The 13,064-nt window shown below is 38.4% G+C and overlaps 1 protein-coding gene across 20 annotated transcripts in view; it reads right to left on the bottom strand.

Annotated features, from left to right (window-relative positions):
- KIAA1328 (KIAA1328 ortholog) overlaps nucleotides 1-13,064 on the bottom strand; it is a 342,992-nt gene that overhangs the window by 221,718 nt on the left and 108,210 nt on the right. The gene's annotated exons all lie outside the window — the stretch shown is intronic.

Here is a 13,064-nt window from a genome sequence, read left to right as displayed (position 1 = left end):
CAGAAATTGAGGATGGCTCAGTATAACCTCTACTAGGGGGTAGGGCACTTGTATGTGCTTTAAAGCTATTGTTGTATTTAATTCTCATCAAAAGAAAAAAAACATAAGGTACTATTATTAGTCTCATTTTACAAATAAATTTGCAGCATAAAATGGTTAACAACTTACCCAAGTTACTCTGCCAGTGAGCTGAGATTTGGAATAAAGTCCTAGATGTATTAAATCAGTGTTTCTTAAAAAACAATGTACATGAGAATCACTTGTGAATCTGGCTAGAAAGCAGATATAGATTCAGTAGATCTGAGGTAGGGCCTAAGATTCTACATTTCTAACAAGCTTCTGAGTGATGCTGATTGCTGGTCCGTGGACCACATTTTGAGTGTGCATATCACCTCTAAGTACCCCGCTTCCTCCCTATCAGTGAGAGAAAGCCCATCCTCCTCCTTTACGTTCAAGTGTAATATATTATCGCACTCCTTTGCCTCCTCCCTTGAAGTCATCCTTCGTAAGAATACGCTGTTGTTGTTTTTTCTCTCTTTTGGTCAACTGTTTTTCTTTTGGAAAGAAATATATAGAAAATAAAATATGAGATGTGAAATAACCCATTTTCTTCTTCAGAAGGAAGCAGTATTCTAGATTTTCAGAGCAGTATAACATTTCTATTGTGGCTGACTACTGAAGTAATAACAATTAGCAAATATTACCTGTAGAGCTTGAGAATTTATATTGGGGGAAGAGAAAAAATAAACAACCATGCTTTGTCTCTTCTACTTTCAAATAGATATCCATCCTCTACCTTGTGCAAGCACACATTTAAGGCTAAGTTTACAGCATAATTTCTGAATGCAGTTTAACATTACCAGACCATCAGCTATGGCCTTAGGGAACAGCATTCTCTCCAGAGTTGTACGCACTTTTTAATGCAATAGAAAATATGACCTGATACAATAATTCTAAGTTAAAGTCAAACAACTTCCATAAAATAGTATTCATAACTAAAGTGAAAAAGGAAAGCTCTTATAGAATGGAATCACATCTAATATTTTTAAGGTTAACCTGAAAAAAGTAGTAAGAAACATGTCTTTTCTTGCCTCTTTGAAAATGACTGAGGCTACTGCTTACAAACGTAAATTATTGCTCAGAGAAAAATTAAGTAACTTCTATGTGCAGGTTTATTATCTAAACTTAGCCAATGCTGCAAAGACTGAAGGTAATAAAGCATTTTATGAACAACTTCACTTCACTGGTTCCTAATATAATTGAGCTTACGTGGACTGTTTAGCAGAAGGATATTTTAAAAACTGGTAAAGAATGAGATTATTTGCTTGACCCTCCACTCAAGAAACGTTATAGAGAAATGGCCCAAAACAGACAGAGAGAAAAGTTTTATAGTGTCATTCAAATCAAGGAGTTAGGTTTTGCCTTACTATTTTAACACTACTGACTACTAAATAAATTAATCCAAGAGGCCACATTTAAAATAACAATCCCTGAGACCTAGGTTTTTATCTACATGAGCTTAACAATTGAGCATTGGGTCTACCAGAGACTTCCAAAGTAATGAACAGACTAGTTAAAGCTGATTTCTATTCTATTTTTTTTGACTGTTTTAAGCAATTCCATTAGGAAGCAGCAACTTTATATATTTAGTCTCTGTCTAGTGGTGATTTTTCTTGAAAAATCAGTCTTAGCTAAATCAATTCACCCATGTCTGCACTGGGAAGAGGGAAAACATCCTCTTTTGGACTAAGGTAATACATCTAAATACAACAGGATGTGTTCAGAAAATTGAGTCAATATTTGTAGTCGGAAAAAGTATTTTAAAGAAAAAAGTAAAATAAGCACAGTGGAATTTCTGAGTCTAGACAAGATGGAGTAAACATAATTTTTTCTATTCCTCTCACTAAGTACAGTTAAAAAAACCCTAGATACCATACATAAAACAAACAGAAAAGACTCTGAAAGATGGAGAGAAGGTGATAGACTGGCTAGGGCCCTCACAACCTGGGGAAAGAAACAGTGGTGAGTTGCCTAGTTTTGTTTTTGCCTCATATATCCTGGACTGGGTGTTGGAGAAGTCAACAACCCAGAAATGCCAATGGATACAGACCAAAAACCCCCCAAAAACAAAAAACTAAGAGAAGCCTGTTCTCACTAGCTAAAAGAAAAGGAAAGGGGAAACCTGGCAAAAAGAAAAAACTTTTAAACAAGGACTGCTTTATTCTAGCCAAATACTACAGAAAACACTGCAACCCCACCCCTACATCCATCAGCAAAGGCTAAGGGAGGAGCCTAGACTTCTAGGTGTCCCTCTGCCCCGCCTCCCACCCCGTCCACTGGGATTGTATCAGAGAAGACTGAATGAGGAGCCAGAGCTTTAATCCCATTACCTAGGAAGATAATGACTCCCTCCTCTGCTTTCTTCACCCTCATGATCATCAATAGAAGCCTCATAAGGAGCCTGGACTTCCACTCCCATCTAGCTTTAATGAGGTGTCTCTCCCTGCTGGGCTGGTGTCAGAGGAAGCTGAGTAGAAAGCCAAGAATTTTAGCAATAATGAGTAAAGGTCATTCGGGAAGCCCCTGCCTTTCTCACCAAGAGCGGTATCAGCAGAGGTCTATTAGGGAGGTGAACTTCTACCCTCCACTCAGCAGTAATGAGGTACCCACCTCCCCCTGGGTGTCAAAGAAGGCTGAGTGGGGACCCTGAACTTCCATCTTCACCTGAAAGTAATAAGGTAGAGCCTCTTCTTTCTCCCTGGTGTTGATGCGGGCTTGGTGAGTCGAGGGATCTTCGAAAGAAAGATTTCTTGGACTCTCAAGGTCTGGCAGTAGAGCTCTTTTATTCAGGGAATAGCATGGAGTAGCATGGGGAGAGGACCCATGGGCAATAAAGAGCTGCAGGCATGGGGACAGGACCCACGGGCAGTAAGAGCTGCAGGCATGGGGACAGGACCCACGGGCAGTAAGAGCTGCAGGCATGGGGACAGGACCCACGGGCAGTAAGAGCTGCAGGCATGGGGACAGGACTCATGGGCAGTAAGAGCTGCAGGCATGGGGACAGGACCCACGGGCAGTAAGAGCTGCAGGCATGGGGACAGGACTCATGGGCAGTAAGAGCTGCAGGCATGGGGACAGGACCCACGGGCAGTAAGAGCTGCAGGCATGGAGACAGGACCCATGGGCAGTAAGAGCTGCAGGCATGGGGACAGGACCCATGGGCAGTAAGAGCTGCAGGCATGGGGACAGGACCCATGGGCAATAAAGAGCTGCAGGCATGGGGACAGGACTCATGGGCAGTAAGAGCTGCAGGCATGGGGACAGGACCCATGGGCAGTAAGAGCTGCAGGCATGGTGGCGGGACCCACGGGCAGTAAGAGCTGCAGGCATGGAGACAGGACCCATGGGCAGTAAGAGCTGCAGGCATGGGGACAGGACCCATGGGCAGTAAGAGCTGCAGGCATGGGGACAGGACCCATGGGCAGTAAGAGCTGCAGGCATGGTGGCGGGACCCAAGGGCAGTAAGAGCTGCAGGCATGGGGACAGGACCCATGGGCAGTAAGAGCTGCAGGCATGGGGACAGGACCCATGGGCAGTAAGAGCTGCAGGCATGGGGACAGGACCCATGGGCAGTAAGAGCTGCAGGCATGGGGACAGGACCCATGGGCAGTAAGAGCTGCAGGCATGGGGACAGGACCCATGGGCAGTAAGAGCTGCAGGCATGGGGACAGGACCCATGGGCAGTAAGAGCTGCAGGCATGGGGACAGGACCCATGGGCAGTAAGAGCTGCAGGCATGGGGACAGGACCCATGGGCAGTAAGAGCTGCAGGCATGGGGACAGGACCCATGGGCAGTAAGAGCTGCAGGCATGGGGACAGGACCCATGGGCAGTAAGAGCTGCAATGTGTTGAGGGTTAGAGCTAAATTTATAAGGCATAGGTATGTGACTTATTTCTTTACAAGACAAAGGAAAGATGATGTAAAAAGTCATTAAATGGTATCAGTGCAGGTGGGATCTGGTTATTGGGTGGTCCTATAACTTCAGATAAGAATCAGATCGGATTAAGTCTGGACATCTTATGCTTCCTGGAGGATGATACAGATCAGTATGTAGGGCAGGGCACCTTGGGCTTCTCTCCCTGGGGCAGGGGCAGCCTTGATCCTCCTCAGTGTGATGTCAGAAAAGGTCTGCTAAAATGATAATTTACATAAGACTATAACATAATACCCAAAATAGAATACAACTAAAAATCACTTATATCAAGAGCCAGAATAATCCCAACCTGAATGAGAAAAGACACCCTACAGATGCCAATACTGAAATGACACAGATGTTGGAATTATCTGACAAGGACATCCTATTTCACTGAAAAGCAGATGGCCAAGAGGAACTTGTTAAATATCCCCAACTTCCATCTCAACACATCATTCTCTCAGGTCTTGGCATTCACTAAATATTGAATGAATGAATGAATGAATGAACGAATGCTTTCTAAGACAAACTTTTCCATCTGTGTTCCTGACCACCCTCTTCTTTATCATTCAGGCAACCGTCCTATAAATTATTGTCCTTCTCATGATCTCAATAGCTTTTGGCTTCTTCCCATAAGCCTTCATCGAAGTGCATCCTAAGAAAAGCCCTCCTCAAAAAACACTTTCTTCTTAAGCTGCCAAAACCTCTTTTCTCTCCTTCATTACCAAAACTCTACAAGATTAATCTGTTCTCATTGTCTATACTTCCTGATTTCCAGTTTAATTTTTGGCCCAATACAATAGATTTTCTTGTCCTGTCACTTTATTTACACTACATTCTTGAAAAATATCCTCTAATCTATTAATTGCTAAATATAACAACCGGATTTTGGGTTTTATCCTCTTTGCTGTTCCTCTTCAAAGGATTTCCTCTCCCAGTTTCTGTGTTACTGGCTCATTCTGCTTTTTCCTTACAGATTCTTTGAAATCTCTTTAACTGACTTTCCTTTCTTTACCCATCCCTAAATGCAGATATTCCCAGGGACAACGTCCCAGAACCTATTCTGTTTCCATGACCTCTTCCCGTGACCTTCTATTCTACCACAGCTTCAAATTCAATACATATGCTGGTGATCCCCAAATTTCTACTTCAGAGCTATTCAAGAAAAGCAGTGTGACATGAGGATCTACAGCAGTCCCATGTTACAAACCTGAATATTATCCACTAGAGTGAATGTATATATTTGGAACTATACAGTTTACAAAACGACAACTGATAAGCTTCCAATTTCCTCCATGTTTTCAGTATTTTCAAATCATAATGTTGGATTTTTACATTTAAGTAACAAAAGTCAATGCTCCAAAAAAATTTTAACAACCTACTACTGCTTAGAGCATCATGACAATGTTGTTGAATGATGTCACTTTATTATACAGAAAGTCCTAATACATACCAGTTTCATTTGAAGGAAACATGAAATTTACTTTACGAGAGAATAACATTGCATGATTAGTGCCTGACTTGATTACTGTTTGAAGGGAATCCAAAATGACATATGGTATAATATGAATTAAGTAAGGGTTACCTATATACAATAAAAAAGAAATCACATTGAATAAAAGACTATGGTATTCATCAAAACAAAATTTCTTCTTTATCTCTAACTGGCATCAAAAAGATTATGGTGATTTTTAAATTCAGTTTTCTAACACCAAAATGAATTGTTTTCTAGTTCCACCTTTACCACTTGTGCAATAATTGTTTAAAAATGACTGTAAAGCAAGGAAAAAAGCTAACTAACTCCCCAAACTGGTAAAAGCACTGATATGACCAATTTATACTAAAGGAATAAAGATTACAAGCACTATATTACTTTCCTGGATTTAACATTTTCAATGATCAAGCAGGTTATGTATGTCTTCCCCCCAGTTCAGGTAAATGTCTCTGAACTATAGAGACCACAGAGAAATGACAGACTGTGTTTTAAGATATGCCGATCACCATACTGGCATCAAGATGTATTAATGCTGAGCAAGTCAAGGAAATATCTAAGGAAGGCTTAATAATGAAAGCACTTGTGTACTTAAATACTGCAAACAAAATTTTCGTCCTTTTACTCAAGGCAAATCTATTCTCTTATAATAGATATATATTCAAAGTTGGATTCCAGTGACCTTGATACGAGTGCTATGTACCAATTATCTGACACTCCCTTTGAATATACAAGTTCCAGACAAACAAGGCAGGCACTCTGAACATCTTTTCCCTGGCACATTGCAGTTCCTTCAATTCAAAAAAGGGTTTTATGTAAAGATGCCAATGGGCCATGATGCCTGTACCCAGCGAGCAGTCTGCATAGCACTGCACCAAATCCTGATAGGGCTCAGGGAAGTAAATTTGCTTTGGCACCATTTCTAGGGAGCCATTCCTGGAATAAAATTTGGAAACGTTCTGTCTTTAGGAAATGGTAGAGGATTTTTAAATTTATGTACTTGTCAATCCAACTGCCAGCGAGATTTCCCTTTTAATGAGTAGTAGGAGTCACGATAATGTAGCTGAAAACATTCACTCCCCAGAATATAGACATGATCTCTCAGCTATATGCTCCAATTTCTATCATACACAAGAGATCGATTAAAAATGAAATGCAAGCTCCAGTGGGCGGCACAAGACTAAGCCACAGGAAGGGTTACTTACTCCTACTACTAAAAATTATTCTGCCTTTTGTTTTCTCATTAAAAAATATATATTTAGATTACAAAATTAAAACAAATAAAAGTAACACTGCATAATTTAGCTGTCGTTTTCTACCAAATTGCTTATAACTGTAACCATAAAATGATAATCATCTACCATATGTGCAGCTGCAAAACTAAGAAAAGCACTGGTCAGTGCTGCTGTGAAATGTGAACCTACTACTCCCCCCGGTGCCCGTGCAGCTGAATTGCAATAAAATAAAAAGTTCCATTTCTCCAAGTAACGGTGAAATTTCATACACTGTTAGTTCTACTAATGCTTGCTTTGAAAACACAAACTTGTTTCAGTCAACTTGATGTATTCGGAAATAATTGGAGCATAATGTGAATATCACCCATGAGAAACACCAGAAGCAGGCAGAAAACTGTACCTAGCCAACTCAAGCCCAGTAGGAATACACAAAACACACACCCACATGCTTCCCACCTCAAACGCCTACCAGCTCACCCTGTGTTAGGAGCCATAGCCACCCACATCTAGTGTTAAAAATTTCCATCCAGTTTCAGTAACCCTTCTTTTACCACTTTATAATTAACACAAGCTGCAACCCTTTCAACGTCAACTTCCATAAGCATACTTTAGGTATTTTCAAGGTAAAGTGCCATATTTAATTGTAGTATTTATGCATTTCATAATTATTTAATATGTGCAAAACTGTGCTATAATTTCTTACTAGGTTTCTTTTTTAAAAAATGTTTCACTGATGTTTTTGAGTCCTGTGCCCCTAAACCCATTTTTCCCATAAGTCATGTGAGTTTTTTAGGCATTATTTGCATAGTGTGGTGATTTTTAGGAACACATATGTCTCCTTATAGCAGAACTAACTGTATAATAAATAGTAAAATTTAAATGCCTCTACTATATTTGTGTATAGACAAGAGTAATAATAAATGATTATCTAAATTTTGTATTTTAAAAAATGTGTTTAGGGGCTGGCCCCGTGGCCGAGTGGTTAAGTTCGCGCGCTCCGCTGCAGGCAGCCCAGTGTTTCGTCAGTTCGAATCCTGGGCGCGGACATGGCACTGCTCATCAGACCACGCTGAGGCAGCGTCCCACATGCCACAACTAGAAGAACCCACAATGAAGAATACACAACTATGTACTGGGGGGCTTTGGGGAGAAAAAGGAAAAAATAAAATCTTTAAAAAAAAAAAAAAAAAAATGTGTTTAATGTGCCTATTTCCATGAAAGTATTACTGACTTTTTCTGTCTCCTTTTAGAAAGTGTCTCTCTTCAGTTATAGATCTTAATAAGAATTCAGGGGCAAAAAATTTATATATACATACTGCAACTTTTCCCAGTCAAGCTATTAATCATACCAAATCATTTGTGCCCCTGCTATAATTTGACAACCAAACTCTTTCCAGAAGTCTAAGGAGAGTAAAGGTTCAACTGACTCAAAAAAACAGGATGATTCCTTGTTTTGTGTTCATATGTCATTCAAAACTTGAAATAGCCAAAAAGTAGCATAAGAAAAATAAGCAATCCATTAAGGAAGGAAAGGGGAGGAGGTTCAAGGGACACAAATGCCCAAAGAGCTGTTCTCCCCAATGATAAACGCAGCTTCTTACCAGCTTTCCACTTTTCTGAAAAATACTAGTATTACATTCAGATAAAAGGGAAGTGAGGATAAAACCTTTTGGAATTCATTATCCTTCACTTGGTTAATAGGTTAATATTCTTGCTTACATCTAACGCTTCACAGTCACAGGAAGCTTTGTCAACTGCATACCTTCCTTATCAGAGTACACTTCAACATTAGCAGTTTGTCTACAGTGGACTTAACCTTTCCACATTATCAATCTGCTATAAATAGAGAAAAACTTACTGTTAGGTAGGAAGTCTAAAAGTGTGGTACATGGACAGTAGCATCAGTTCACCTGGGAATTTGTGAGAAATGCAAAATCCTGGGGTCTTCTCCAGATATGGGCCCGCCTCTGCATTTTATCAGCTGCCCAGGTGACTGATGCACACATTGAAGTCTGAGGAGCACCGGTCTAAACTACTATGACGAAGTTCCAGGCTCCATTTCTGCCCATATTGCACTTCTATAGAGTTAAGAAACACAACTTCCCGCCACCAAAGTCACAGTTCTTTTACAGTGAATTAACTGGATACATTTTTTAAAAATCTGCTGCTATTTTGTCAGTCTTTCTACTCTTGTTAGAGAACAATGTGTTTTGATCACAATGGATAAGACTGGATAGAATGGATGGCAAGAGACTTCTGGGATGAAATTGATTAACTATGGCTAAATATTAATTCCTAAAAGGGCAGAGTTTCATATATAAATACATATAAAAAGTAAAACACGTTTTTTTCATATATACATGCAAAACAGTAGACATTTGTGCAATAAAACCCTAGCAACTCATCTTTATGTCACATGTCTAGGACCTATTTCATTAATTAAATAAACATTTTGAAAAACTACAGAGTTAATATTTTCTTCCTCATTTGGTTATAAAAACACCAAACTGAGTGTCTTGGTTACAATGAATTAAATCTACAGAAGAAAAGGTTTAATAATGGTACCTTTAGAAGATTTGGTGTGATACAACTATTTATCACAGAGTTTTACTGAAAACCAATATACATCCCATTAATACACGCATATTGCCATATAATTTTAAATGCCAAGCACCCAGGAATTCTCTGGTAAAGTAACCTGCTCTCTCAAGCGCTCTCTCTTGACCCCCTGATATGCACACACATAGTATATACCGGACATAGACTAGCCAGGCTGCTTCATTAGGACAAGGAGCTGCAAAGCGCTGAGGGATACATCCTCCCTCTCCCTTTTGTGAAGGGGCTTTTATTTTTTTAATTGAAATATATTTGATATATAACATTGTGCAAATTTAAGGTGTACAACATGTTGATTTGATACATTTATATATTATAGTATGATTGCCATTGTAGTGATAGTTTGCACACCTATCTTGTTACATAATTATCTTTTTTTTGTGTGTGGTGGGAATAATTAAGATCTAGTCTCTTAGCAAGTTTGATGATTATAATACAATATTGTTGTCTATATTCACCATATTGTGCATGAGATCTCCAGGACTTATTTATCTACTAGTTGCAAGTTTTCCTCTCTCCTTGATCACTTTCTTAAAAGTCCACTGTGTGCACGCTGCAGAATCTTTAGAAAGGATGAGCCCTCCTCACAAGCATAGACAACAGTAACAACAAAAACAATGAAACAAAGACTAACCAACCCAAACCAGACCCAAAGTCCCCACTGACCAACTATATGGTTCCACATAACATAAGGCATTAGGCGGCCATATGCTATGTGGGATGGCAAAGATGTCATATCTGGGCAGCTTTTCATGAGACAGAAAATGTCCATTTCTTTAAGATACAAACTGAAAGGCTTATACCAAGGGAGCTCCAAATTTGCTGTTTTGATTAAGTGACTTCAGGTCTGGGTAAATGGAGAAAGGGAAAAAGGGAGCAGGAGAGTAGAATAAAGGAAAATGCAGAAAGAAAGAAAATCTGTATGCTCAGGAAAACAGACTGACCAATAAGGGTTAAAAACAAAATGTAAAAAAAAGACAAAAAAAATTTCTTCTTAATTCAGTAGGAGGACTATAATGCTTTTGCTTTCCACAGAAAGATAAGGATACAAAATCTTAAAATGAAATGTTGGAATTCTGGACACAGTATTAAAGATCAGAATCAGAAAAACAAAATAAACAACCCTGCTAGGTAATAAAAGCACTAAAATAGAGATGAAGACAGAAAAGGGAAACCTGTTTAGATCTAGAGACCTCATTTTGAGTGCATGACTTCCACCCAAACTTTGGCAAACTTTTTCTATAAGGGGTCAGGTAATATTTCCGGTTTTGCAGGCCATATGATCTCCTGAAATGAAACAACTCTGCCATTGTAGCAGAAAAGTAGCCATAAACAATGCATAACCAAATAAGCATGGCTGTGTTCAAATAACACTTTATTTACAAAAGTAGGCAAAACTAAAAGTAGCCTGGATTTGACCTGGACTCTGTAGTTTGCAACCCCTGCTATAACCTAGCTGAGAATTGGAAAGATTATGGCTGTAACTTCCTAGGGTTTTAGAAGAGATAGATTAAAGAAATGATGAGTGAGAATCACTTGGCCTCCAGCAAGAAGGTGGTCTCCAAGATCACTGTGACTAGTTTCAAGAGTGATTAGCTCTTGAAAACTAACTTGGGCTAATATTTAAATAAAAGCACATATTCATTATAGACCTTATTTTATTATACTGCAATAACATATACTTTTCCATTCTCCAAGTTCCATCCTTGTTACTTTCATTGATCTATTAAGTAAAAGAACAATTGTTCACTGGAAGTGCTAGCTAGAGCAATTAAGCAAGAAAAAGAAATAAAAGACACCCAAATTGGAAATGAAGAAGTAAAACTGTCTCTATTTGCAGGTGACATGATATCATATCTAGAAAAGCCTAAAGACTCTACCAAAAAAACTGTTAGAACCAATAAACAAATTCAGTAAAGTTGCAGGATATGAAAGGAATATACAAAAATCAGTTGCATTTCTATACACCAACAACAAACTATCATAAAGAGAAATTAAGAAAACAATCCCATTTATCACAGCATCAAAAAGAATAAAATACTTAGGAATAAATTTAACCAAGGAAGTGAAAGATCTGTACACTGAAAACTATAAGACATTAATGAAAGAAAATGAAGAAAACACAAATAAGTGAAAACATATTCCATGCTCATGAAATGGAAGAATTAATAATGTTAAAATGTCCATACTATCCAAATCAATCTATAGATTTGGTGCAAGCCCTATCAAAACTCAAATGGCATTTTTTACAGAAATAGAAAAAACAGTTCTAAAATTTGTATGGATCCACAAAACACCCCAAATAGCCAAAGCAATCTTGAGAAAGAACAAAGCTGGAGGTATCATGCTTCCTGACTTCAAACTATGTTACAAAGCAATAGTAATCAAAACAGTATGGAACTGGCATAAAAACAGACACAAAGATCAATGGAACAAAATAGAGAGCCCAAAAATGAACCCACACATATCTGGTCAACTAACTTATGACAAAGGAGCCAAGAATATACAACGGGGAAAGGACAGTCTCTTCCATAAATAGTCTTGGGAAAGCTGGATAGCCACATGCAAAGGAATGAAACTGGCTCACTATCCTATACCATACAAAAATCAACTCCAAGTGGATTAAAGACTGAACCTAAGACCCAAATCATAAAAGTCGATGAAAACAAAGGAGGTAAGCTCCTTGACATCAGTCTTAGCAATGATGTTTTGGATTTGACACCAAAAGCAAAGACAACAAAAGCAAAAATAAACAAGTGGAACTACATCAAATTCAAAAGCTTCTGTACAGCAAAGAAATCAACCAACAAAATGACAAAGAAATCTATAGAAAGGGAGAAAATATTTGCAAACCATACATCTGATGGGGTTAACACCTAATATACAGGGAAGTCATACAACTCAACAGCAAAAACAAAAACACAAAAACAAAAACAATTAAAAAATGGGCAAAGGACCTAAACAGACCTTTTTCCAAAGAAGACATACCTGTTTCATGTCCAAAATGTACATGAAAAGGTGCATATCACTAATCATCATGGCAATGGAATGATCATTTATTTATGGGCAGAAATAAGACTATTGGTAGCAGAGAGGAGTAATGATAGGACTCCAATCAAAAGCTACATCAAACTGAAATGACTAAAACACAGAGATTAGGAAAGTCTTGGAAAGACTGAAAAAAGGTAGAGATCCAACTTATTCTTTTGCTTCATTTCCACTCTAGAAAATAAACAAAATTGGCCAAACTAAGAAATCCTGCTTTGCTTTGTTATTCCCATACCCTCAAATTTTGACTGAGTTTCTGATGCTCTGCTACTGAAGTCTAGAAGTCTGTCCTTCTGAAGGTAAAAAGACCTAGGGAAAGGCATAAAAAACACCTAGTATAGACATAAAACATATATATTAGAGTGCTGAAAACCCAAGGGTGTATATATACTTTCATTATTTTTAGACACTGATTAAAAAGTGAAATTTGAAAGCAGTTCCAATATCATAACAAGCTTTCATCTTTTACTAATTCTGCAAGAGAAAAGCACACAATATGGTGCACCCCAGTTTTGTTTCTTTGTTTCTTACCTCAGAGCAAATGACTCAGAATATGCTATGGAGCTACTTTCCCACATTTATTGTTGAATTTCATTCTCTTTCAGGGCTTTAGGTAATTATAGTAAATGTCAGTTACAGAAATACTTGAAAATACAGAAAGTCTCAAACTTTTTCTAACGCATATCAAAAGACTGATAA

The sequence above is a fragment of the Equus przewalskii genome, chromosome 7 (genome assembly GCF_037783145.1).
Source record: "Equus przewalskii isolate Varuska chromosome 7, EquPr2, whole genome shotgun sequence".
In the NCBI taxonomy this organism is placed as follows: Eukaryota; Metazoa; Chordata; class Mammalia; order Perissodactyla; family Equidae; genus Equus; species Equus przewalskii.
The sequence above is the reverse complement of the archived record's forward strand: the minus strand, read 5'-3'. Positions and strand labels throughout refer to the sequence as shown.